The following is a 25,000-nucleotide window of genomic DNA, read 5'->3' on the forward strand; positions in this document are numbered from 1 at the left end:
AGCTGTCAAGCGCCTTTCCAAGTCACTGGGTTTCACATTATTTTGACCTTATGCCTTGTTGCTGGGAGGTGTGTGGATGGGTCCCTCGATGTGGAAATACGGCAAACGAAGGGTTGCCTTGGGAACCAATAGGATGCATCCACTCACTATGGGACTTTAAGGACACTCCCAGCACTGATGCGCGTCGTGACGCGATCGATGCTGGATAACTGGATAAATGAAGTGTTACTTCGAGTATTACCCAACTAAACAGTAAAATAAAATCTGTTTAGTGGTGAGAGGTTTTAACAACAATTACCTGCTCACTATTCTGCGTTATTAGGCGCAGCAATAGGGACAAGGTTCCAGCAACTTTAGCCTCATATAGCTTCAGTACATAGTATTTTAATTAATCTGCTACCAAATAGTAACAGAATATACAGTGGCTGGACTTTGCTCTGTCCACTATAAATCCAAAGATAATTTCTGTGCTAAGTATTAGCTGTGGGTGTTAATACAATATCTATTAAGACAGATTGACCTCTAACGAGCTTAACAAGTAGAGCATATACACCCATACGCCGTTCTCCATTTTTAATATATACAGTAGTATTGTATTTTTTTTGTCTTTCGTCGTTGTTAATCACTCCCAAACACATATTTTTTAAATTATACAATTAAAAGTTTATTTGATACATTTTATACATTTGAGGGTGTTTCTTGCCACAAAAATAAACAGTGCAGTACCTATATATTCACTTGAAAAAGGGTCATTTAGGTCAACCAATTTATACAGGTAAATAAGAATCTTAACTCAGGGAGTGGTAGGACCTTCTAATGGTCATGCCTTGAAGTGGCAGCAAGTTTAAGACGCTTTTACCAAAAGGTTGAACTAAATGACCCTTTTTCAAGAGAATATATAGGTATTGCACTGTGTATTGTTGTCATATTGGAAGTAGCTTTGGGCACCTTTGTTTGTTTTTGTTGTAAATATTTAGCCACGCCCACTAGCACTCCTTTTGACACATATACATATATATTATGTGGTAATGTTTGGGGTTTCTCAGAGATTGTTGGGTATCTGTGTGTTTATTACCTTTTGTATGTTAGAAGAGAATGTAAGAGTGGAGTCGAGTGTGACTCCTAGGCAGCATGCTTGGGCTACAGGGTGAATGATAGTACTTCCAACAGTAATGTGGATGAAGGTAGTAGAGGCAGGTTTGGGAGGAAGTACAGTAAGAGGAGCCCTGTTTTTTGCAATGTTAAGCTTAAGTCAGCGGAGGGCCATCCAGGATGATATAGCAGAGAGACATTCAGAAACTTTAGTCTGTACAGCTGGTGTAAGGTCAGGGCTAGAAAAGTACATTTGTGTGTCATAAGCATAGAGGTGATATTTGAACCCAAGAGATGTGATTAGGTCACCTAGAGACAGTGTGTAAAGTGAAACAGAGAAGGGGTCCCAGGACAGAGCCCAGGGGTACCCCCACAGAGAGCGAAAAAATCAGGGATTGAACCCTAAAAAACTGATGCTACAACAATGCAGGTATTGTGGGTATATCTAGAGAGGACAGAGTGTGAACACCGCAGCAACAAAATTGACATCTAATAATTCCATAGAAAGACCTCCATTATGAACACATAAACCTGGATGGGGGGCTTTAGTAGCACGGCTGGTAGAAGTACAACGGAGCCCTATCTAAACAGAGCCCCAGAGTAAGTCACGATTCCAGCTACTGCTAGCCTCACCTGCATCTGGTCAAATGAAGGGTTGTCTCAGCCGCTAAACATCATCCGCTGAACTGTGAAGCTGCCAGGTGCTGCTGGAGAAAAAAGCTGATGCTGTTGCTGTAATCGGTGGCGTGCTCCTGCTCGTAGTAAGTATAAAATGGTAAGGGAAAAAATCGTCGGTCACTGCTCCTCTGAAAAAACTTTAACCAGGCGCATAAAAACTAAAATACTTTAATTACATCAAAAAGAAAAAGAACATCCACATAACTGTGAAACTCTGACGCGTTTCGTTCTATAGATAGAACTTTATCAAAGAGTAACACCATCTCCGTCATCTACTCCCTAAGTAGGCAGTACCTTGTATCTATTGGCTGAAAATAATCACGTAAGTATGCTCTAGCCAATGAAATGGGAACCAATCAGGGCTTGAATGATACCAGTACGCGTAGGAAGGGAGTAGTAAGCGCTCCAAAGGAACACAAAGTAACACAATATGAACCGGTAAAGATACACAATAGTAACAGGTTTATACATAAAAGAAACAAACAAAAAAAGGTTTACAAACAAAGAATATGTGGAATATAGAAAGCATTGGCACTAATAACCTGATAACCTATAGACTAAATAATAATATATATACATAAATTATATGTCTATATGCCTATTCTTAGACATTATGTGATATTCTTAATGTTTGATTGTCCCATGCTATTTGCTTATGTATGTATTTGTATGCATATTCATTATTTGCATATAAGTTAGTTGTTATGTCTTGTTTATTTGCCAGCTTCCTTCGTGAATACTCATTTAGATTGTGGTTATTCATATACATACAGATTGGCACCATTAGCTTTTTCACCTCCCCCTTCTAAAGGGTTAATTGAGCTCTATAATCATCATTACTATATAATTTATGTATATATATTATTATTTAGTCTATAGGTTATCAGGTTATTAGTGCCAATGCTTTCTATATTCCACATATTCTTTGTTTTTAAACCCTTTTTTGTTTGTTTCTTTTATGTATAAACCTGTTACTATTGTGTATCTTTACCGGTTCATATTGTGTTAATTTGTGTTCCTTTGGAGCGCTTACTACTCCCTTCCTACGCGTACTGGTATCATTCAAGCCCTGATTGGTTCCCATTTCATTGGCTAGAGCATACTCACGTGATTATTTTCACCCAATAGATACACGGTACTGCCTACTTAGGGAGTAGATGATGGAGAGGGTGTTACTCTTTGATAAAGTTCTATCTATAGAACGAAACGCGTCAGAGTTTCACAGTTATGTGGATGTTCTTTTTCTTTTTGATGTAATTAAAGTATTTTAGTTTTTATGCGCCTGGTTGGAGTTTTTTCAGAGGAGCAGTGACCACCGATTTTTTCCCCTACCATTTTATACTTACTACGTGCAGGAGCACGCCACCGATTACAGCAACAGCATCAGCTTTTTTCTCCAGCAGCACCCAGCAGCTTCACAGTTCAGCGGATGATGTTTAGCGGCTGAGACAACCCTTCATTTAACCAGATGCAGGTGAGGCTAGCAGTAGCTGGAATTGTGACTTACTCTGGGGCTCTGTTTAGATAGGGCTCCGTTGTACTTCTACCAGCCGTGCTACTAAAGCCCCCCATCCAGGTTTATGGGTTCATAATGGAGGTCTTTCTAGGGAATTATTAGATGTCAATTTTGTTGCTGCAGTGTTCACACTCTGTCCTCTCTATATATCCCCACAATATCTGCATTGTTGTAGCATCAGTTTTTTAGGGTTCAATCCCTGATTTTTTCGCTTACTACATTTACTTCTGGTTGCTCACTATGTGGAAGATTTAAGGATTTAAAGACTTAAAATTTGACTTATCAACGGACTTATACTATACTTATATATAACTTATTTATATGTTATATATCATACTTTTTTTGGATCATACTTTGTCAAATCAACCAGGCGCATATTTATTTTTTATTTTATTTTTATTATGATTTTTGGTTTATTTTTCTCAAGATTTATACACATTTTTTATGTATAAAAAGTACATTTTTCTGTATTGCATAAATACACAATGGAGGAAGCTGACACGGACACACTTCTCAGTGATGGCGACACATATGTTTATGCATGTGGGGATGACACTAAATGTTCCAAAAAAGCAGCACACCTGTTTGATGAAATCAAGGAAATCACATGCGAGGAACCATCAGACTTAACCCATTATTTTGTGAAACTTGAAAGATTGTTGGTACCGAATATAAGACTATGGTGGGACATTACATCATTAGAAAATTATATTAGAAGCAATAGGTTTGATGTAATTAAAGTTTGATGTAATTAAAGTATTTTAGTTTTTATGCGCCTGGTTGAAGTTTTTTCAGAGGAGCAGTGACCGCCGATTTTTTCCCTTACCCCCACAGAGAGATCGATAGAGGAGGAGGAGGTGTTAGGAAAAGAGACAGTGAAAATATGATTGGAGAGGTAAGAGAGATCCAGGATAAACTTTGTTATGAATACCAAGAGTATGGAGAATGTTAAGGAGAAGAGGGTGGTCCACAGTATCAAATGCTGCAGAGAGGTTGAGTAATATGATCAGGGTGTAATGACCTCTGTCTTTGGCAACAGTTATTTTAGTAAGGGCTTTTTCAGTGGAGTGAGAAGTTCGGAAGCGAGAATGTAGAGGGTCTAGGAGAGAATAGGTGTTGAGAAATTGGAGCAAAAGAGAGAATACAAGACATTCAATGAGTTTAGAGGCACAAGGCAAGGAGGGAGACAGGCTGATAGTAAGAAAGACAGGTAGGGTCAAGCTTTCTGTTTTTGAGAAATGGTATAACTGTTGCATGTTTGAAGGAAGAGGGAAAGGAAACAGAGTAGAGAGAGGAGTTAAAGATGTGTGCAAGCATAGGGATTATAGTAGGAGCAAGAGGTTTTAGGAGATGGGAGGGAATGGGGTCAAGAGGACAGGTAGTAGAGGGAAAAGAGGAGATCAGTAGCGACACATCCTCCTCTGTAACAGCGGATAAAGAGTCAAGGAAGGCAAGAGAAGAGTTAGGAAGAGGTGTAGGATGAGAGACGGATACAGAGGGGATGTCCTGACATACTGTATGGATTCCACCTTTTCCTTGAAATAGTTGGCAAAGGCCTGAGATGAGGTGGAGGATGAAGAACATGCCGCAGTGGTCTGAGTAGGGAATCAAAGACAGAGAAGAGTCGGTGTGGATTAGACTTGTGTGTGTTGATTAGGGAAGAAAGTAGGTTTGTTTAGCTTGAGAGAGGGCAGAGTTGAAACAGGATAGCATAAATTTCTAGTGAAGGAAGTCTGCGAGTGTGAGATTTTCTCCATAAGCGTTCAGAGGAACGAGAGCAGGCACGCAGCATGCACGTGTGGGAATTTAGCCAGGGTCTGCGGTTAGAAGGGTGAGAACGGCAGATAGAAAGCGGGCATATAGATCAAGAGAGGAGGACAGGGCAGAGTTGTAGTTCCTGACCAGGTTGTCAGGGTCTGGAGCAGGGCTGAGAGAGGAGAGGGAGGAGCATAAAGTGGACTCAAAAGCTGGTAAGTTAATATAGCGTAGGTCTCTGCCGAAACAAGGGGTCGATGGAGATTGAGAAGGGGAGAAGCAAGCGAGAGACAATGAGATGAAGTGATGGTCAGAGAGAGGAAAGGGGAAATGGAGAAATCAGAGAGAAAACATTTTAGTGAAAACCAGGTCTAGGTAGTGGCCATCCTTGCGGGTGCTGGCTGGAGTCCACCGGTGAAGGCCAAATGAAGAAGTTAGAGAGAGAAAGCAGGAAGCCCAAGGTAGAGAGGGTTCATTAATGTGGCAGTTGAAGTCCCCAAGGAGAAGAACAGGGGAGTCTGAGGAGAGAAAGAAAGAGAGAAAGGATTCAAAGTGAGAAAGAAAGGCAGAGGGGAGATAAGTAGAGGTAGGCGGGCGATAGATGAACACCATGTGGACAGGGAGAGGAGAGAAAAGCTGGACGCGTAGGGTTAATTTTTCAATGCCAAGACCCCATCAGCTGCTGTAGAAGCTGTTAGAAGCAGACACCAAGGGAAGGGAGCTCCAAAGAAAACTAACGGAAGTTTGGTGTATCACATGTTACCGGCCAAGCTCTGAGTGAGTTATCCAGCTACTGCTTAGGCAGTTTATCAAGAGACTATACAGTTTATTCTACGAGGGAGTGTGAGGTCCTAACGTAGTGACAGTGCACTGGTAGATCAGGGGTTAAGCTGCTTGGCTTTCACCTCCCCCCTCACCCTTTCCCATAGGGGGTATCTTTCATTTGGAAGTGAAAACACTGCTAACTGCATAGCATTCCGGATCAGCATACTTGTGATCTCCACGCTGGGGAAGCCCAGCGGACGGATCATTTGCTGCTTTCACCCCTGCGTGTGATTTGATGAGATCAAACTGAACTATTGTGTATATATATATATATATATATATATATATATATATATATATATATATATATATATATATATATATATTACAGAAACCTGGATTGACTGATACATCTCTGTTTATTCTGGACTATATTGCTGGCTTACAGGACACTTTATTCATATGCTCCACCTCCCCTGTGCAGTTACTTTTTTTTACTACTGAATGTCTGCTTCACATATATTTTCATATATCCTCTTCAATTGAATTTCAGAGTGTGATGGGTCCTATTGGTTTTTAAATTTGTTGTCATTTGTATATTATTGATACATTCTACCATTCTCATAGTTATCAACTTACAGTAGGGGCATTAATTGTCTATTTTATTGCCAAGGTCAGGGAGTGGAGATGTCCGGAAGGTCAAGATGCGAGCTGAGATCGAGGGACGTGGAAAACAGCGTAGTCAGGAGGGAGCCGGGGGTCGAGAGCTATAGAGATTAGACTGCCAAGCCGTATCGTAACCTGAGTAGCAAAGAGAAGAGGAAACCAGAGTAGACATCCACAAATGGAGACTATGTCGAGCAATGTGAAAGTTGTAAGACAGGTACTATATAGTGCGACTGACCAATAGGGTGTGGAGGCAGGCCTGGAGGAGCACGAGGAGCTGTCCTGGATTGTTTCCTATGATAGGCACACAGGTGAGCAGCTTTGGCACTGAGAAGTAGCCTGCATGTGTGTTGGGGGTGTGGTCTCACTGCCAGAGAGTGCGGGCTGGCTGCGGGGCAGCGGTGGCCCGTCGGGGAGGGTGGGGAAGACCCAGAAGCACGGGGACCGGGTGAGACGCGATGGAGATGACCCACGCCGCGGGAGCCATAGGAGGTAAGGGGGGGTCACGCTGCGATTGCCGTCACCCCCAAATCCTCACAGTACACCCCCTTAGGGTCGGCCTCAGGATGATCCTCCCAAGGTTTGGATGGAAACTTCCTCCGGAAGCGTTTGAGAAGCCCCGGTGCATGAATGTCCTTAAGAGATACCCATGATCTTTCTTCCGGTCTAAAGTCCTTCCAATGGACCATTAATTGAACCTTACCTCTCGAGAGGCGGGAATCCAGTATGGCTTGAACCTTGTACTCTTCGTTGCCCTGTATGATCACTGGGTCTGGTCTAAGAGTGTGGTCCGGAAAGAGAGAACTGGAGATAAACGGTTTGAGAAGAGATGTGTGAAATACATTAGGAATTCTCCTGCTTGGAGGTAATTGAAGGCGGAAGGCCACCGGGATAACCTGCTCCATGATGGCAAATGGGCACAGAAACCTAGGTGCCAATTTAGGGGAAGGGGTCTTGAGGTGGACTTTTTTGGAGGACAACCAATCCTTATCCTCTGGCTTGCAACTGGGTGCAGGTAAGTGACGACGGTAAGCCTGAAGCTTCAAAGTCTGGGAGGCTTTTTGAAGCGCCGATTGAATTCTGGACCAGGAGTCCTGTAAGAGGGAGATGCATTGATCCACGGCTGGTACCCCAGAGGGAATATTAGAAATAGGTAAACGAGCTGGGTGGAATCTGTATTAATAGGGGCGTCTCCCGAGTGGATTAATTCCTAGAGGAATTAAAGGCATACTCAGCCCAAGGAAGTAATTCCGACAAGTCGTCCTGGGAGTCAGAGACGAAGCACCTCATAAACTTCTCGAGTGATTGGTTAGCCCTCTCGGTCTGTCCATTTGATTGAGGGTGATAACCCAAAGAAAAGAATGAAGAAATGCCCAGTCTTCTGGTGAAGGTCCTCCAGAACCTGGAAACAAATTGAGAGCCTCTATCCGATACGATGGATGTGGGAATGCCATGGATCTGGAAAATTTCTCTGGAAAAAATATCGGCAAGGGCGGGTGAGGAGGGTAATCACTTGAGTGGGACAAAATGAGCCATCTTGTAGAAGCGATCCACGACTACTAATATGGTGTTCATACCGTTCAATTTAGGCAATTCGACAATAAAGTCCATGGATATGTGGGACCAGGGCCGTTCTGGAATCGGTAAAGGCAAAAGAAGACCATGGGGTCTCTGTCGAGGTATCTTATTCCGCGCACATACGGGCAAGCACAAGTAAATTCAAGGATGGTCTTGGCCATAATGGGCCACCAGAAATTGCGACGGATGAGATCCAGTGTCTTCTTCAATCCCGGATGTCCTGCCGAACGAGAAGCGTGCCCCCAATCCAGGATCTCAGGAATAAACTTGGGCTCTATGTATAGTGTATCCCTCGTTACCTCGAGGTCTCTAGGAAGATGTTCTTGAGCCTTGAGGATCTTTTCCAGATTCTTGAAAGCAGCGACCGCGAAGATCTTTTGCTTGGGAAGGATGGTCTCGGTAGTTTTCTCCGATCTCTCTTCAGAGGAACACTGTCTACAGAGAGCATCCGCCTTGACGTTCTTGGTACCTGGAATGTAAGACAAAATAAAATTAAACCTAGAAAAAAATAACGACCAGCGAGCTTGACGAGGCCTTGAGAATCGTGAATGGCTCTTTCGACCCTTCCAGAAGATGCCTCCATTCCTGAAGGGCCAACTTAGCTAAAAGTTCCCTATTGCCCACGTCATAATTCCTCTCAGTCAGAGAAAATTTCTTAGAGATAAATCCACAGGGGTGGAGTTTATCCTGGGGAGACAATCGCTGGGATAGAACCATGCCAGGACCGCATGCTTCCGAAGCGTCTACTTCCAGGGTAAATGAAAAAATTGGTGTAGGAGGATGGGAGCTGAGATGAAGGCTTGTTTCAATGTTTTGAATGCCATAACTGCCTTTGGTGACCGAGCCGAATTATCGGCTCCTTTTTGGGTCAGTGCAGTGATCAGTGCGATGATAGTGGAAAAATTGTGAATGAATTTCCGGTAATAATTGGAAAACCCCAGAAACCGCTGAATGGAAATGAGGGAGTCGGGTTGCGGCCAATCCACTATGGCCTTAAGCTTCTCTGGGTCCATGGCCAAGCCCCTGTCGGAAATAATATACCCAAGAAAGGAGGTGGAAGCCTGGTGAAACAGACATTTCTCCATCTTGGCAAACAAGCGATTCTCGTGGAGGCTGGAGAGTACGAACTTCATGTGGGTGACATGATCCTGAAGATCTTTAGAAAAAATAAGGATGTCGTCCAAATAGATAATAACAAAAAGGTTGAGTTCCGCTACGGGTGTTAAAGGCGGTCTTCCATTCGTCAGCCTCCCAGATACGAATAAGATTATATGCTCCTCGAAGATCCAGCTTGGAAAATAGCCTTATGAGTTATTAAGAGTTATGTAATGAGAGGGTAACGGTTCTTCACCGTAATGCGGTTCAGGCCCCGGTAATCTATACACGGTCTGAGTGTATCGTCCTTCTTCTTAACAAAGAAGAATCCGGCCCCCGCGTGTGAGTTGGAATGCCATATAAAGCCCCACTTCAAGTTCCCACGGATATATTCGTCCATGGCTTCAGACTCAGGGAGAGAGAGGGGGTAGGATTTGGGCAGAGTATATCCAGGAACCAAGTCTATCGGACAATCGTAAGATCTGTGAGGGGTAGTACCTCCGATTGAGTCTTGCTGAAGACATCCATAAAGTCTGCGTACAGGGCGGGTAAGTTGCCCTTGGGGTTGGATGTGTTAGTCAGCATTTGAGGCGGAAGTATAACCGGTGGAGGAGACTTCTCTGAGCTTGACCTCCAGTCAATGGGATCTTGAGATGTCCAATCAATGCGCAGATTATGCTTCTGCAACCATGGTAAGCCAAGAGTGACAGGCGTTCCAGGGGCATGGATTACATCCAAGGCCAGGTTCTCCTTGTGGGAATGAGGAGAAAGGGTGAGAGGGGTGGTCTCCAAGGAGATGTATGCCAGGTTGAGCGTGCGGCCGTTGATCCCTGCCAAGGCAACGGGAGACTTCTTCCTAATGAGTGGAATCTGGTTCAGTTCAGAGAAATGCTGGTCCGCAAAGTTTCCAGCCTGCACCGGAATCGAAGAATGCCGTAGTGGAAGTGCGGAAGGTAGGACCAGAGAGGGACACGGGAATGGTCAACTTCTTAGGAAGTTCCTTTTTGGAAAGGGGACAAGAAGAGTTGGCACCCAGGGAGAGCCCCTTCATACTCACTGGGCTTTGTTGTTTCACGGACACAGAGGACATTCGCGGATAAGATGCTCAGAGGATCCGCAGTAATAGCATAATCCACCGGCTCTGCGGAATTCTCGTATCGGTGCCGGGGTGCGCTGGACTCCGAGTTGCATTGGCTCCGGAGCCTCCAGAGCGGTCCAGAAGGTCGAGATGCGAGCTGAGATCGAGGGACATGGAAAACAGCGTAGTCAGGAGGGAGCCGGGGGTCGAGAGCTAGAGAGAATAGTCCGCCAAACCGTATCGTAACCTGAGTAGCAAAGAGAAGAGGAAACAGAGTAGACATCCACAAGTGGAGACTATGTCGAGCAATGTGAAAGTGGTAAGACAGGTACTATATAGTGCGGCTGACCAATAGGGAGTGGAGGCAGGCCTGGAGGAGCACGAGGAGCTGTTCTGGATTGGTTCCTATGATAGGCACACAGGTGAGCAGCTTTGGCACTGAGAAGTAGCCTGCATGTGTGTTGAGGGTGTGGTCTCACTGCCAGAGCAGTGCATAAATTAACTTCGCCTGGCACGCGCTCTGTAATGTCGGAGAGCGCGCTCCCAGGACAAATGGCAGCCGCCTGAGTGCGGGCTGGCTGCGGGGCAGCGGTGGCCCGTCGGGGAGGGCGGGAAGACCCAGAAGCACAGGGACCGGGTGAGACCGGCAACGGAGACGACCCACGCCGCGGGAGCCATAGGAGTTAAGGGGGGGGGGGTCACGCTGCGACTGCCATGACCCCAGAATCCTCACAAACAATTAGGCCAATTGTTGGGAATATAAAAGACTCAGATCCTCGTGATCATATCATTCTCCCTGACGAAGTGTCACTGTCACGAAATGCATATGATTTAACTTTTCAAGTTGTGTATACACTGGCGACACACTTTATTCGAGCTCGGCTCGTCCCACGAATTCGGGTATACCCGGGTGTATTGAGGTTTGTGACTGTTCGCTGCCCGAGTGCATTGAGGTATTTTCCAGGCAGGGATTGAAGCATTTTATTCCCGCTGGCTGCAATACTGCACAGTATATATATATATATACTGCATTACAATTCATGAATTTATGCCATCTGGTAGACACGCGAAGCATTGCAGCCTATTAAATCCTAATCATTATCATTTAACAGATCAGCCGCCCGTCAGCCAGGCATGAACCCAGGCTGGGAAGGCAAATGCAACGGGGCTTGTCAGAGGTGAGGAGCTGCGCATTCCAGGTATCTGCCAGGTACATAATGGGTATTTGCTCGAATAAAGTGTGTCGGTGCAGTACAGGAAAGGGGAGACTCAACCAGCCCAGAAATTCCACATGCCAATTGGAAATCCACCGTGTCTCCTACAGGAAATACCAAAGTTACCAAAGTTGGGAATACAGTCTGGGAGAGCGGTGAGGAGCTCCAAGGACACATGCTAAAGGGCACCACACTACCCTTAAAAATGGGAATGCTTTTTTATTGATCACAAATGAGTGAGTGCAACACATACAGTACATGTGTTTTTAATGATTTTTTACTAGTAAACAGTATTATGCTATGGGCTTTTCTTTCATTAACAGGACATTTAAAGATGGTGTATCAGAGCGGCAGCCACAGGACTTAGGCAAACAGCCACGGCCAAAGATCCTAGACTGCCTCAGGTGTGCTCCTTTTTTAGGCATAGTCAGCTCTCCCTAATTTTTTGGAGGGAACTTTTAGGCGATATTGGGGATACTACTAAAATGGAACTCCTGATCCCCCCTCTTTGAGACAGATGTATGGCTTAAAGGAATCAGCTTGTCTGAATCCGATTTAGGTGGAAAATGTGCTCATCTCTACAGAGCACCATGTAATGTTTTTCTTTTACCAATTGTACATCAGATCTCTTAGCACAGAGAACCCTTTCCATGTCAGACATAGATGTCATATAATTGTTACATACAGACACATGATAAGATACATAGGCCTACATGCATGAAACTACATTAAAACTGAGTTAATATCACACCCAGAAAAAAATGTACCACTTATTACTGCAATTTTATGACCTAAGTCATCAAGATTCCAGTAATAATTTACCGGTGTGATTTTTTTTTACTTTACCCTATAAGGAAATTACTGCAAACATTAATAATGCATTCATTCCCGCATCATGATTGCATTGCAAATATTTATACCATAGAGTTCTGTAATATCAATTTTTACAGTACCCTATTTTAGGCATTACATTCACCCCAATGTAAAATAAAATAAAAGTTAAATCATTACTTTTACACAAGCATTCAAGATAATGGAAACTTTCAAATAAAATGTAATTTGAAAAAGTGGCTTCTACAGTAGCTTTTCATTTCACATTCATTTTAAATCCGAGGATCTACCCAGAGAGATCACTATTTCAAGAGATTAATGTTAATCTCTGCAATACCTCTTAAAGCCTAGTCTTTCCAAATATTCACTCACGTCACATATCACACTTACAACAACGTAACAAGCTGGAAATATGAGAATGCTAAGCTATAACCTTTTCTTTTTTTGAGCACAAAAGCCTTACTACAAACTTTTATAAAAATGTACCTTATCATAGCTATCATTCATAAGCCTACAAATATTAATGTATTTGTTTAAATATTGCACTATAGAATCAGTAACCAATACTGTATAATTTTAATATGATATATTTCAGGGATAAAAAGTACATCTTTATTCTTTGCATATTATTATTATAGTTGTACAATGATACAGATTTCTAAAAGTAAACTGGTATTTGCAAATGTATATATACACATAATAATAATAATAATAATAACAGCATGTTCTTTTATAGCGCTGCTAGTTTTACGTAGTGCTTTACAGAGACATTTTTTAGACACAGTACCTGCCCCGTGGAGCTTACAATCTATGTTTTTGGTGCCTGAGGCACAGGGAGATAGGGTGACTTGCCCAGGGTCACAGGGTACTGATACCGGGAATTGAGCCAGGCTCCCATGCTTCAAATTCCCAGTGCCAGTCACTGTCTTTACTCCCTGAGCCACTCCCTCATAGATCCTAATCTTCTTAAAGACTGATGTCTCGCATGCTCGACCACATTATAGCACTATAGGAGAAAGTCGGGTCTGTACTGTATGTGTAGCATTGTGGAATTGTTCTCCTGTGAGTATTTTTTCATTATCATAACACACAAAATGATGAATTAAATTCAATCACTGTATAGTACTTATCCCAAGGCATCAATGGGTGAGAAGAAAGATAATGAAAGTGAATGATGCGGTCACTACCATTCATTTGAATTACAGTACTGCATTGTTAACTGTACATTACTCTTCTTGAATAGGGGCCAATACCCTCTACCCATTTGCCAAGTTTATGTTTACAATATCATATGCCACTTTGTAATAAGGTCTCCTTGTCTAACCTACTGTACTGTACTGACCCCGCACCTAAATATAGAGATGGCGACTAATATGTAACATTGATTACTGTAGTACAGATGTAGCAGATATTATTACCTCTGTTAACATGAAATGTTGCACAAAATTTCGTGAGTCGAGTACCTCAGGGATCGGTACTGGGACCCCTGCTTTTTAACTTGTTTATTAATGACCTTGAGGTTGCCATCGAGAGCAAAGTCTCCATATTTGCTGATGATACTAAATTGTGTAAGGTTGTAGAATCAGAGCAGGATGTAATTTCTCTCCAGAAGGACTTGGAGAGACTGGAAACGTGGGCAGGTAAATGGCAGATGAGGTTTAATACAGATAAATGTAAGGTTATGCATTTGGGATGCATGAATAAACTGGCGACTGACAAATTAAATTGGGATAAATTGGGAAAATCCTTGATGGAGAAGGATTTAGGAGTGCTTGTAGACAGCAGGCTTAGCAATAGTGCCCAATGCCATGCAGTAGCTGCAAAGGCAAACAAGATCTTATCTTGCATTAAACGGACAATGGATGGATAGACTGTGATGGCAGATACAATAAATTTGTTCAAAAAAACATCTTTTGGACATCTTTTTAGAAAGGAAATGTATACAGGGATATACCAAATAAGTATACATGGGAAGAATGTTGATCCAGGGATTAATCCGATTGCCAATTCTTGGAGTCAGGAAGGAATTTATTATTCCCCTGATGAGATATCATTGGATGATATAACACTGGTTTTTTTTGTTTGCCTTCCTCTGGATCAATACGTAAGTATAGATATAGGATGAAGTATCTGTTGTCTAAATTTAGCATAGGTTAAACTTGATGGTCGTACGTCTTTTTTCAACCTCGTCTACTATGTACAGTAACTATGTAACTATGTAAAAATAATGCGGCAAATGATGCCTGCATTATCTTCTTAACCATTGTGTCTAATAGTACTACTGCAAAATAAAGTGCTAGCTTTAACTTAATGCATCCCGTTAACGTGAGTGATAGCACCTGCTACATTTGTACAGACAAGTATTAAAGTTACTGACAATGTATTATGCATGTTGGCATTTAATGCAGATTAATTAATCATTAACATTATTATACTCACCTTTTTATCTATATCATTTTAGCACACCTGTGTGCACTGTTTTGAGTGTGCACCTATAATTATAATTTGCACATGTTCTTTAACTATATATAAGTTTATCTATCACAACTATTGGGTAGCTCATAGCAAGCGCTAACTATATCTATTTGCTATATTGTGTGGTTTTTTTCTACTTCACCTGTTTGATTAGCAGGATTTATATGAATCATGATGAACAATAGTAAAGAGAGATTTAATAGGATGAATGAATATATTGGTAGTTTTACCCCTCCCCAATTGATGAAGATTTAGATATTAAAAATAATTTCTTTAATCTTGAAAAACTATTAAAAGAAGAAATGCGCTGTTGTGGGATATCGTCTCGCTACAAAAATATATTGACCAAAAGATGTACCACATGGACTTAGAATCCTAAAACAACCAGCCTATGAAACCAAGGAGATTTTCCATGATGATTGGAATAATACCCTTACTAATTGTGGGACCCGGATGTTTGGCATGTTACGTTATCATGCCTCTACAAGTGGTTGTGTATCTAGCACAAACGCTATACTCAGTAGAACATTATCCATCTTTTTGAAACCTTGCAACTTTGTATTTACTATCTTCATGGACGGCTTGGGACGGAATGCATTTACTGTTAGATCCATGGACACTGGAACACTGAACGGGATGGCAGCCCTCCATTGGGATTACAGACGTTTGCTGCAGGTGAGTACTCTGTTCATGAGAAAATTATCTCTCAACTGTGCATGATCTTTCCACACTTGCGAGTGTGCTAGTTTTAAACCTCTCAATTGATGTTAAGGGGGTCATGCAGTTAGCGTCGAAAAGGCACTTTTCGACAGTTTCTCACCAAAAATCCAAAGTCAGGTGTGGGGAGCGCAGATTTCAACATATGTGAAAAAACAGAAATAGTATAGTGCGATCTATTTGTTAAAAAAGAGACATCTTGTAACATCAGAATTGGGGACTCACACTTTCCCAGTGGTAAAACAGCAGTGGATGTTTATAGTAATCACAGCTCAGGATGATCCCAAGGGGTAGATACTCAGTGTCTGATCAGCAGTAGATGTTAATGGCCATCTCAACTCTGGAGGATCCCACTGGGTGACTTTCAATGCAAGACAGAGAAAGTACACACTTAGTGCAACTTTGTTTTATCAATATTGCATTGTATTAAAATGATAAGTATCACACTTACATGGTATCAGTGTGGCAAATTCACATAAAGATTACAGGTGGCACAGATCCTCTGTGCTCTCCGACCGCGTCACGTCACTTCCGGCAACAATCCGCGTCACTTCCGGTCATGGATCCCTCCATTGTTTGGAGCCACGGGTGCCGATAGTGCAGGGCAGTTCTGGGAGCTTGTGTAGCCTAATTGGTCACTGTGGGCCACAATGGGATCCATGGTTGGGCCGAGAGTGTCTGGGGGCCTCTGGGTCAACCTCACAGGTGTCTGGGGGCCCTCAGGTGGTTCCCACAGGGGTTTGGGCCCCTCAGGTGGTCCGTGCAGGGCCACAGGCCCCCCACAGCTGTGGGGTAACCGGTTCCTTCCCTGCAAGTGTCCCCCATAGGTCCGCAGGTGATACCCGTGGGTGTCCTGGGGTCCTCAGGTGGTCTCCATAGGTCCCTACAGACCTAAGGTACCAACCCTCTATGTAAAAAAAAATTAAACATGTCTTTCATTTAAATAAATCAATACCCAATCCCCACCCACCACCACCCCCAAATACATGCAGTGCAGTAATGTCTTCTACTTACCACAGCATTATGATGGATGCCCACGTCAGGATACAGCAGGTCCTGTCCTCCGTTGCCACAAAAATACATAGCAAATACATTCTAATGTCTCCTAGCCCCTTAATTACCTTATTGGTTAATAACCGCGAAAGTAATTAAGGGGTTAACCCACCCTGCCACGATACCCACCCACGAGGCCTAACCACCCTCCCCAGGCAACTACCCCCACCCTTCACCCATTCATTTGTACAGTGGCTTTATCATGCCTATATATATATATATATATATATATATATATATATAGGCATGCCTATATATATATAGGCATGATAAAGCCACTGTACAAATGAATGGGTGAAGGGTGGGGGTAGTTGCCTGGCTGTTATACTGACTAATACTGCTTAGTCCCTAACTAATCGTGGGAGAACTAAACTCTTTCCCCACTTTACCCAGTGTACCTGCAGCAGGTCTCCTTTCAGTCTCTCACAGGGCTGTCTGTGTCTTCAGACCAGTCTAGCAGCAGCGTCTCTCACCCTCTCTGTATAACTCTCAACAGTGTGTGTCTGGCAACATGGGGGGGGGGGGATCTCTGTATCACTTCCTGACTATACAGGCCAGGCTAATTAGCTCATTAACTCTCAGCTGAACAGACCTTTCCAAGAGGATTAACTCTCTGAGAGCTGTAAAGTCCCACAACTGCCCCATTCTAACCCTTAGAGGGCAGTGACGGCATCACATATCCCTCCCCCCAGCGAAACATTGTCCTGTGAGTGGCCCGTGCACTATTCCCGTGCACTAGCCTCTTTGTCAGACATGTTTGACATCCACCTCTTCTTAAAGGTTTTCTTCGTATTAGACCTCCTGCTGAGCAGTAATAGAGTCCAGTGTAGTGTCCCACTCAGTCTTCAGAGCTTCGAGCTCTTCGCCTAGGTCACGCTGTTGTTTCTCTGCCCAATGTAGCAGGAGTTCAGGTGAAGAGTCAGATATACAAAATTGCACTTTATGCAGATGATGTGATCCTTACAATAACCAAACCTCAAACTTCACTTCCAAATTTATACTCCACTCTGTCTTGTTTTAAGGATATCTCAGGTTTCAAAATTAATAGTAACAAGTCTGAAGCACTAAAAATAAATCTGCCTAAAGATCAAGTTAAATTGATTGCTCTAAGCTTTGATTTTAAGTGGAAACCGAAGACGATCAAATACCTAGGGATATTTATCACAAAAGACTATAGTACTCTCTATAGGAAGAATTACCCAAAGGTCCGGAGAGCTCTCAAATCTGATATTGGGTTGTGGTCCGGCCACGCTATATCATGGATAGGCAGAATACATAGCATTAAAATGAACATATTGCCCTGTCTCCTGTATCTTTTCCAAACTCTACCCATCCCATTGGTATTAGAGGAATTTAAGACTCTACAGTCTATTATAAACAAATTTATCTTTAAAAATAAATCACCAAGAATTGGTAAGAACATTTTAAATATACCAAACCAGACAGGAGGGCTGGGTCTACCATGCCTTATGTCCTATTACAAGGCAGCCTAGACAAGCCAACTAATACTATGGCACTCTAACCAGTCCACAGACGCTGGGTATCTTTGGAAATGGATTTAGTTGCCCCAGTTGAATTAAATAATCTTCTGTGGTCCCCAGTGAGAAAGAGACCCGAAATATTCAAATCTAGCCAAATTATAGCCCACCCAGTCAAATTATGGGACTCCGTTGCGATTCGACACCTCCTTACAACACATAATTCTCTTATGGCTCCACTATATGACAACCCAGATTTTGATCCAGGAATGGGCTGTAATAGGTTTAAAGACTGGAAAACAGCAGGTGTCACAAGATTAAAACTGTAACTGTTTAATTCGCCCATAATATAAATTATCTTTAACTGTGCATGCAATGTCTTGTATATAATGTATACCCTGCTCATTATGTAACTGTATTTGTAAACATGTATTATTTGTCTTAACTCTGTGCCCAGGACATACTTGAAAACGAGAGGTAACTCTCAATGTATTACTTTCTGGTAAAATATTTTATAAATAAATAAATAAAAGATGTAGGCCAGAGGGATTTCCCAGACCCTTTGAATATTTCTACAAAGAAAAGGCTATCCCAAACAATCAGTTCCTCCAATACCTTCAATTGAAGGCCTTCTATAACAAAATCCGACCTCCCGAATTGCTAACTAGATTTGAGTCACTTTGTCTAGCAGATAGAAACACATCTGGACTGATATCTAACCTGTATGGTTGTTAGCCCCCCTCCTCATACTGTATGAATCAAAAACTGAAATATATGCTCCAATGGGAGGGTGATCTGGGGGAGGAACTAGACATGGAAGACTGGAATGATATTTTTCAGACGGTTGCTACATCCTCAATGTGTATCACAATCAGAGAAAATGCCTATGAAGTTATGATGAGGTGGTACTTAACCCCCATGAGACTAGCTAAATTCATCCCAGAGTACCCAACAATATGTCCGAAGGGATGTGGAGTTCAAGCCACAGTTATACATATGTGGTAGGGGTGCCCATTCATATCAGCTTATTGGCTGGAAATCAAAATGTGGTCACAAAGGTTTTTCGGTTTGGACCTACCAATGGATCCCTGGTTATTTCTATTAAACAAACCATATTACCTCCTCACGAGACATGAGAATAAATTACTGTGCCACATATCTTCAGCCGCAAGACGCGAACTAGCAGCAGTTTGGAAGCAACCAACTATTCCCTCAATCCCTAAAGTTAAAAATAAAGTCTGGCAGATTTGCTGCATGGAAAAATTGGTTAATCTTAATAACGACACCTATGCAGATTTCCAGAAGGTGTGGTTACCTTGGATTTTGGGTGCTGGTCAACCAGAAATTAATACCCACCTAATTTTGTTGTAAAAAATGCTATATATATTAACTGTGTGAATGAATATTATAAGATGATTTGACAGGTAAAATTCTAAATGGATGTGTTCTTTCTCCCGTCTCTATTTTTTGTACCCCAACCCCCATCTTTTATTTTCTTCATTTCCCCCTCTCCCTAAAAATTTGAATAAAAATTAAGTTTAAAAAAAAAAAAAAATGGCATTATGATTTGAATAGAAACAAAAATAAAAAAAGGTACTATTATCTAATACCCAGAACTGATTTTTTTTTTTTAAACCCATAAGATTTCACATGTTTTGCTACTTCAAATAGGCGGTTGCCAGGAACCATATTGGCCGAAACAGCCAAGTAAGAGCAAGCGACACAGAAAACCAGAACCAGACCGCGAAATCAGACATGGACCATGCAGAATCCTCCCAGATGTATGTTTGGTAAATAGTTGTGCTAGAACGCGTCCTTTCATTTAGAATGGAACATGTTGTATATTTTAGGCAACATATTATATAACAATGTATATATTAGAATTTGTGAGGCAATTTCAAGTGTCCTATACGTGGTCAATTTAAATGATACATAGCAAGATAATGAGCCTTTTATCAGAGAATTAATTTATAATTGGGTATATTTTTAAAACAAAATATTTCTGAAAGCACATTAATATTGATTACATTTCATACTTTCCACTATTATACAGGTACATTATATATATATATTACCATATTGAAAGTTATAGTACTCATACTGTGGTGTTTCAGTGATCATTTAGCCAATTAACCACACAACAAGAACATTTATTTCAGGAAATGGCAATTGATTGCATGCATTAAATATAATTAAAATATTGTTCCCATCTCAAATCAATGAAATATTGTAGTAATTTGCGGGAATGGAAAAAACATGGCAATTATCACAGATACTTATTTTAAATGGATTGGGCTGTCATACTGTAGTTGAACAGTAACTCCCTATTAGATGTAATGGTTGTGAGCTGCAATGTTAAAGCAATAAGCTCAAGCAAGCATGAGATCATTCATAATTCAATTATTAATTTATTTAGAGTACTATGTAAATTATCCAAAGTATTTTCATTAACCTACAGTATTCCTGTGATGTTTTGCAAGTTTCTCAAGTAGGAAAAAAGCAAAACCAAGAAGTATTGAGGAAACAAACTTTACCAGTACAAAACCGCGCAAAGCTAAACAAGGATTCCCACATAAAGTTACAGGTGACAAAATGATTTTTCGGCTGCACTCAGGGTATATACTGTATAGAGAGGGCACCTTGTTCAGGGCAGCAAATGTACCCAGGAGTTGAGAGATGTAATGGGAACAAGCAAGTGTGTGGTGAACAGAGGGGAGCAGCATAGTCATTGGTGAGCTGTGTGTTGTCATTGGTGTGTTGCTGGAGGAATATGACCTTATCAGATTTGCCAGTGATTTAAGAATAAAATACTTCCCTTTGAAAGGTGGTTTGTTGTGCATTTCTGTTTTCCACTACAAGATTGACTTATACCAACCATCTAATTTACAAAAAAAAAAGCAACAGCAACAAATCTCTAAGCACCTAATATCAGTACAGTATTTGTCTAAACCTAGTCATATACACATCTACCTGTAGCACCCATTATTTAAAACACTGGCTGCCAGACCACCATGATTACAAAAAGCATTTTCTTCAAACTTCATGCTACAGTTCCCCAATTGATGTCCATGGGCTCTATGCAGTAAGCGCCGAAAAAGTGCAATCGCCAAGGGTACCTTATCGGTATGATTCTGCCGATTTTCCCTCTCCGTATGCAATAAGTGCCGAATCCCTTCCGAATCAAGCCGAAAACATTTGCTCCCACTCTGCCGATGATTTGCCGATCACACACAGGTGTTAGGTTCGCCAATGAAACTTCTTGCTGAATCTGACGCAGCAAGCATGTTTTGGATTGAGCGGCCCATTTAAAGGCAGCGTGTATTTTTATTCATGCTCTGTGTTGTTGGGAGTGAGAGAGAGAGAGAGACACACAGAGCTGGCCGATTTACATATTTCATATTGACTGAGACAGTAGTGGTGTATTGTGAGAGGTTTGTCCTGTGTTGTTTTGTTTACATCTTTGTCTTGTTTTCACTTTGTAAGTGTACAGTGCGATTGGCTTTAAATTTCTTTTCTGTTCTTTGTGAGTGCTAGAGGTATGGCCGCAAGGCGTGGGACGAGTGATGCTGGTGAGGGTGGTACTGGTAGTCATGTGAGTACGCATCTGAGTGAACGTAGGATTCAGGGGAGTGCTGTTGCTGCGAGTGCGAATGGTGTTGCTGGGAGTGCGAGTGGTGTTGCTGTGAGTGCGAGTGCTGCTGGTGGCTCTGTTGCTGGTGCTGCTGGGGTGTCTGGTGGTGGGGTGGTTGCTGGTGGCCCGCTTTTGGAGTCTCTTCCATTGGAAGAAGGAGAGTCCATTCAGCAGCAGCCAAGCTCTGAGCCTGCACATATTCAGAAGAAACGTGTGGATCGGCCACGTAATCCTCGGTTCAATGAAGAGGAAAACACAGTTCTTGTCACAGGGATTCTGGAGCACTATGACTGTTTGTATGGCCATTTACTAGGTAAGTCTATCTTTGCATTCATTCTTCAAAGACATGTTATCCTAGGTCATGTGAGAAGTCTTAATATCAAAATATTATTCTATAATATCTATCAATTAAACTTAATTGTTACACACATATTCCTTCATGCTTTAGAACGACCATAACAATCAGTCTCAAAATGTTGTCAAACTTCATACAATATTCATGCAAGCTTCCTTACATTTCTATGTTTACACGTAAATGCTCATGTGGTACACATATTACACCTAAACCAGCATGTTTGGTATCTCATGGAACAGGTAGCAGTTTAGGAAACTGATCGTTTTTATAATAATAATTAACGTCATATATTTTGTATGTATTTCAAGGGCAGACAAGTTCAGCATCAAAAAAAGAAATGGGGGATCAAATAACCTTGGCTGTGTCTGCGTGTGGGAATCATGTCAGGGACCGGGCGAATTGTCGGAAGAGATTCGATGATATCAGGGCAAACTTAAAGAAAAAAATAGAAGCACAACGGATGCATGCTTCTGGCACTGGAGGTGGGCCGCCTGCACAATCTCTAATCTTAACACCATTGGAGGAGCAGATGCGGGAAAAATTTCTTCCTGTCGTCGTGGAGGGTTTGCCCGGGGACAGAGATATCGGAATTTATACGGCTCCATTTCCACCAGGTAACAAATGTTACTGTACTAGCCGTGTCGTAGGTTACAGTTCTTATCTATATTTCCGCTGCTACTTATACTTTCTTCCCAATATAAGCATACCTATATATATATCTGTATATATGTCTCTCTATCTATATCTATATATCTATCTATCTATATAGATTTATATCTAGTTGTCCTACAAAAAGTAACAATTAATATATATGGTGGCAAAAGGTGGCACTGACTGCTCATTTGCATGTCTTTTCCCTGAATCCCTTGCTGCAGTGGAAGCGCTGTATGCTGGGTGATGATGGGGAAAGACAGGGTTGCAGACCTGTCTAAGACATGCAAATGAGCATACAGTAATATTTACAGTTGCTATATATATATATATATATATATATATATATATATATACACAGAAATTAGTGATAATCTATGTTACACCTATAAACAGGCCATTACTGCCTCATCAAGTCTTGCATGGAAGATATTGCATTCAAAGGCGAACATTCATAATTTGCACAAACACATTTAGTTATGTTTAATGAAAGCTCTTTTTTCGCTTCATGTACTATACTGAGAGCATAAATAGGAACATGTTCCATATGGTATTTAATTGTGTTCATATGTAGCTCACTTCAGATTTGTCTTTCGCTCATGTACCAGTGTGTGAAACCAGCTGCAATTAATATATAATCACAGCATAGAGGAAAACACAGGGGGTGGGGTTGTGCACGGAGCCAGATCACAGCGTCATGTTATGGTCAAGTCTTGTGGGACGCCTTACAGGTTGTAGAAACAAATAAAACGTCAGGGTGCTGTCACGTCTTGGGGGAGGGACTACAGTTGTTAGAAGCTGACAAGGTGAACAGAAGTTCATCACATTAATTTGAAATGGTAATTTTATGAAGACTATCACCCACCAGCCCACTATATATGAAAACGTACTTTGCTCAGTCGTTCACTCATATCTTCTTTTAACCTTATAGAAACACCACATTATCACACCAGTACCATCTGTGAGTGACACACTGCATGTGTTGATGAGTGTCAGCCACATTGAGCGCTACACCTGTTTCTCTTAAATGTTCACACAGATCACTAAAAACATTCATTCACATTTCCACAATTAGGTACTGAATTATAAGCACAGTCAACTTTGCTGTCATGGTAGTGATGTACATTATTATTATTAGATTACTACACAACATATGCAGTGTATGTCCAACCGAACACTTAATTTTACAACGCATTCCTGCATGAACATTGTATGTTGTATGGTTTTTACAAGAAATGTGCCAATTAGGTTCACATGTACATTGATGTTAAGATGGATAATGTACAGCTTGCCAGAAACATATTGTCATTTCCTTATGTGATGCTGATATTTACCTATAAATACTCCAACTACACAAACTTTATGTTAATTATGTACACATGTCAATACAATTCTTATGTTATTCTTCTATATAGTTGCTCCTGAAGCTCATGTGTCACCTGACACTGAACATGTCTCATAACCTGGCTCATCCAGCTCATCATCAAGCATGGAATGAGAGTGTATGAGGTGCAGGACATCTAATGTGTACATTTCTAGATGTTAATTTGCCATGCTAAATAAATGCCTTTCACATGTAATTAACTTCACATCAGTTATTTTCACAGAAGATGTAGTTTTTCATGACAACATGTATTGTGTGTGATGTAAACTATCAGCTAGGAGTTGTGAGGTTACAACAACCTTTCATTCATTCTTCTTGCACACTGAGTCGAAACATAATTGTTACTTCAAACAAACTTTTAATTTGACACAAATTAAAAGTTATGGGACATGTTATATGTTACACTGTGAGAACAACTCTCATTATATTGATAAACAAGTGAAAGTTCCATGGCAGTTCATAATGTCTTTCTTTATTTGTAGAAGCAGATGTTGCCACTCAAGGACAAATTAACTCCAGTGACCATGAAGATGTTCCCACTCGTGGATTAACCCAGCATTCAAGTCCTCCTGCTCGTGACACCTACTCAGCTATTGCACCTTCTGAAGAAAGAATCTTGGGTGAAGAAAATCGTCGCCATTCAGAAATAATGTCAGTGCTTGAAAGGATGATATCACAGCAGGAAAGGATGATATCACAGCAGGAAAGGACAATATCACAAATGTCACAACTAGAAAGAGTCATCATCCAAGTTCCTAAAGAAATACAAAATGTAAACAGGACATTACAAGCAATAGTTGTGAATCTAAGCCAAGCTAATCAGTTGAGAATTACTGCAAGAGAACAACTATTTCACTTTACCCCATCTGAGGATGGATCTTTACATGCTGCTACTTTTTCTCCTGAGTCATCAGTTCTTCATTTACCGGTACAGTAGGTGCAAGTTCTGTGCAGGTCCCTGTAAACATCCAACGGCTTACATCTGTTC

This window comes from Ascaphus truei, chromosome 4 (assembly GCF_040206685.1).
Source record: "Ascaphus truei isolate aAscTru1 chromosome 4, aAscTru1.hap1, whole genome shotgun sequence".
Lineage (NCBI taxonomy): Eukaryota > Metazoa > Chordata > Amphibia > Anura > Ascaphidae > Ascaphus > Ascaphus truei.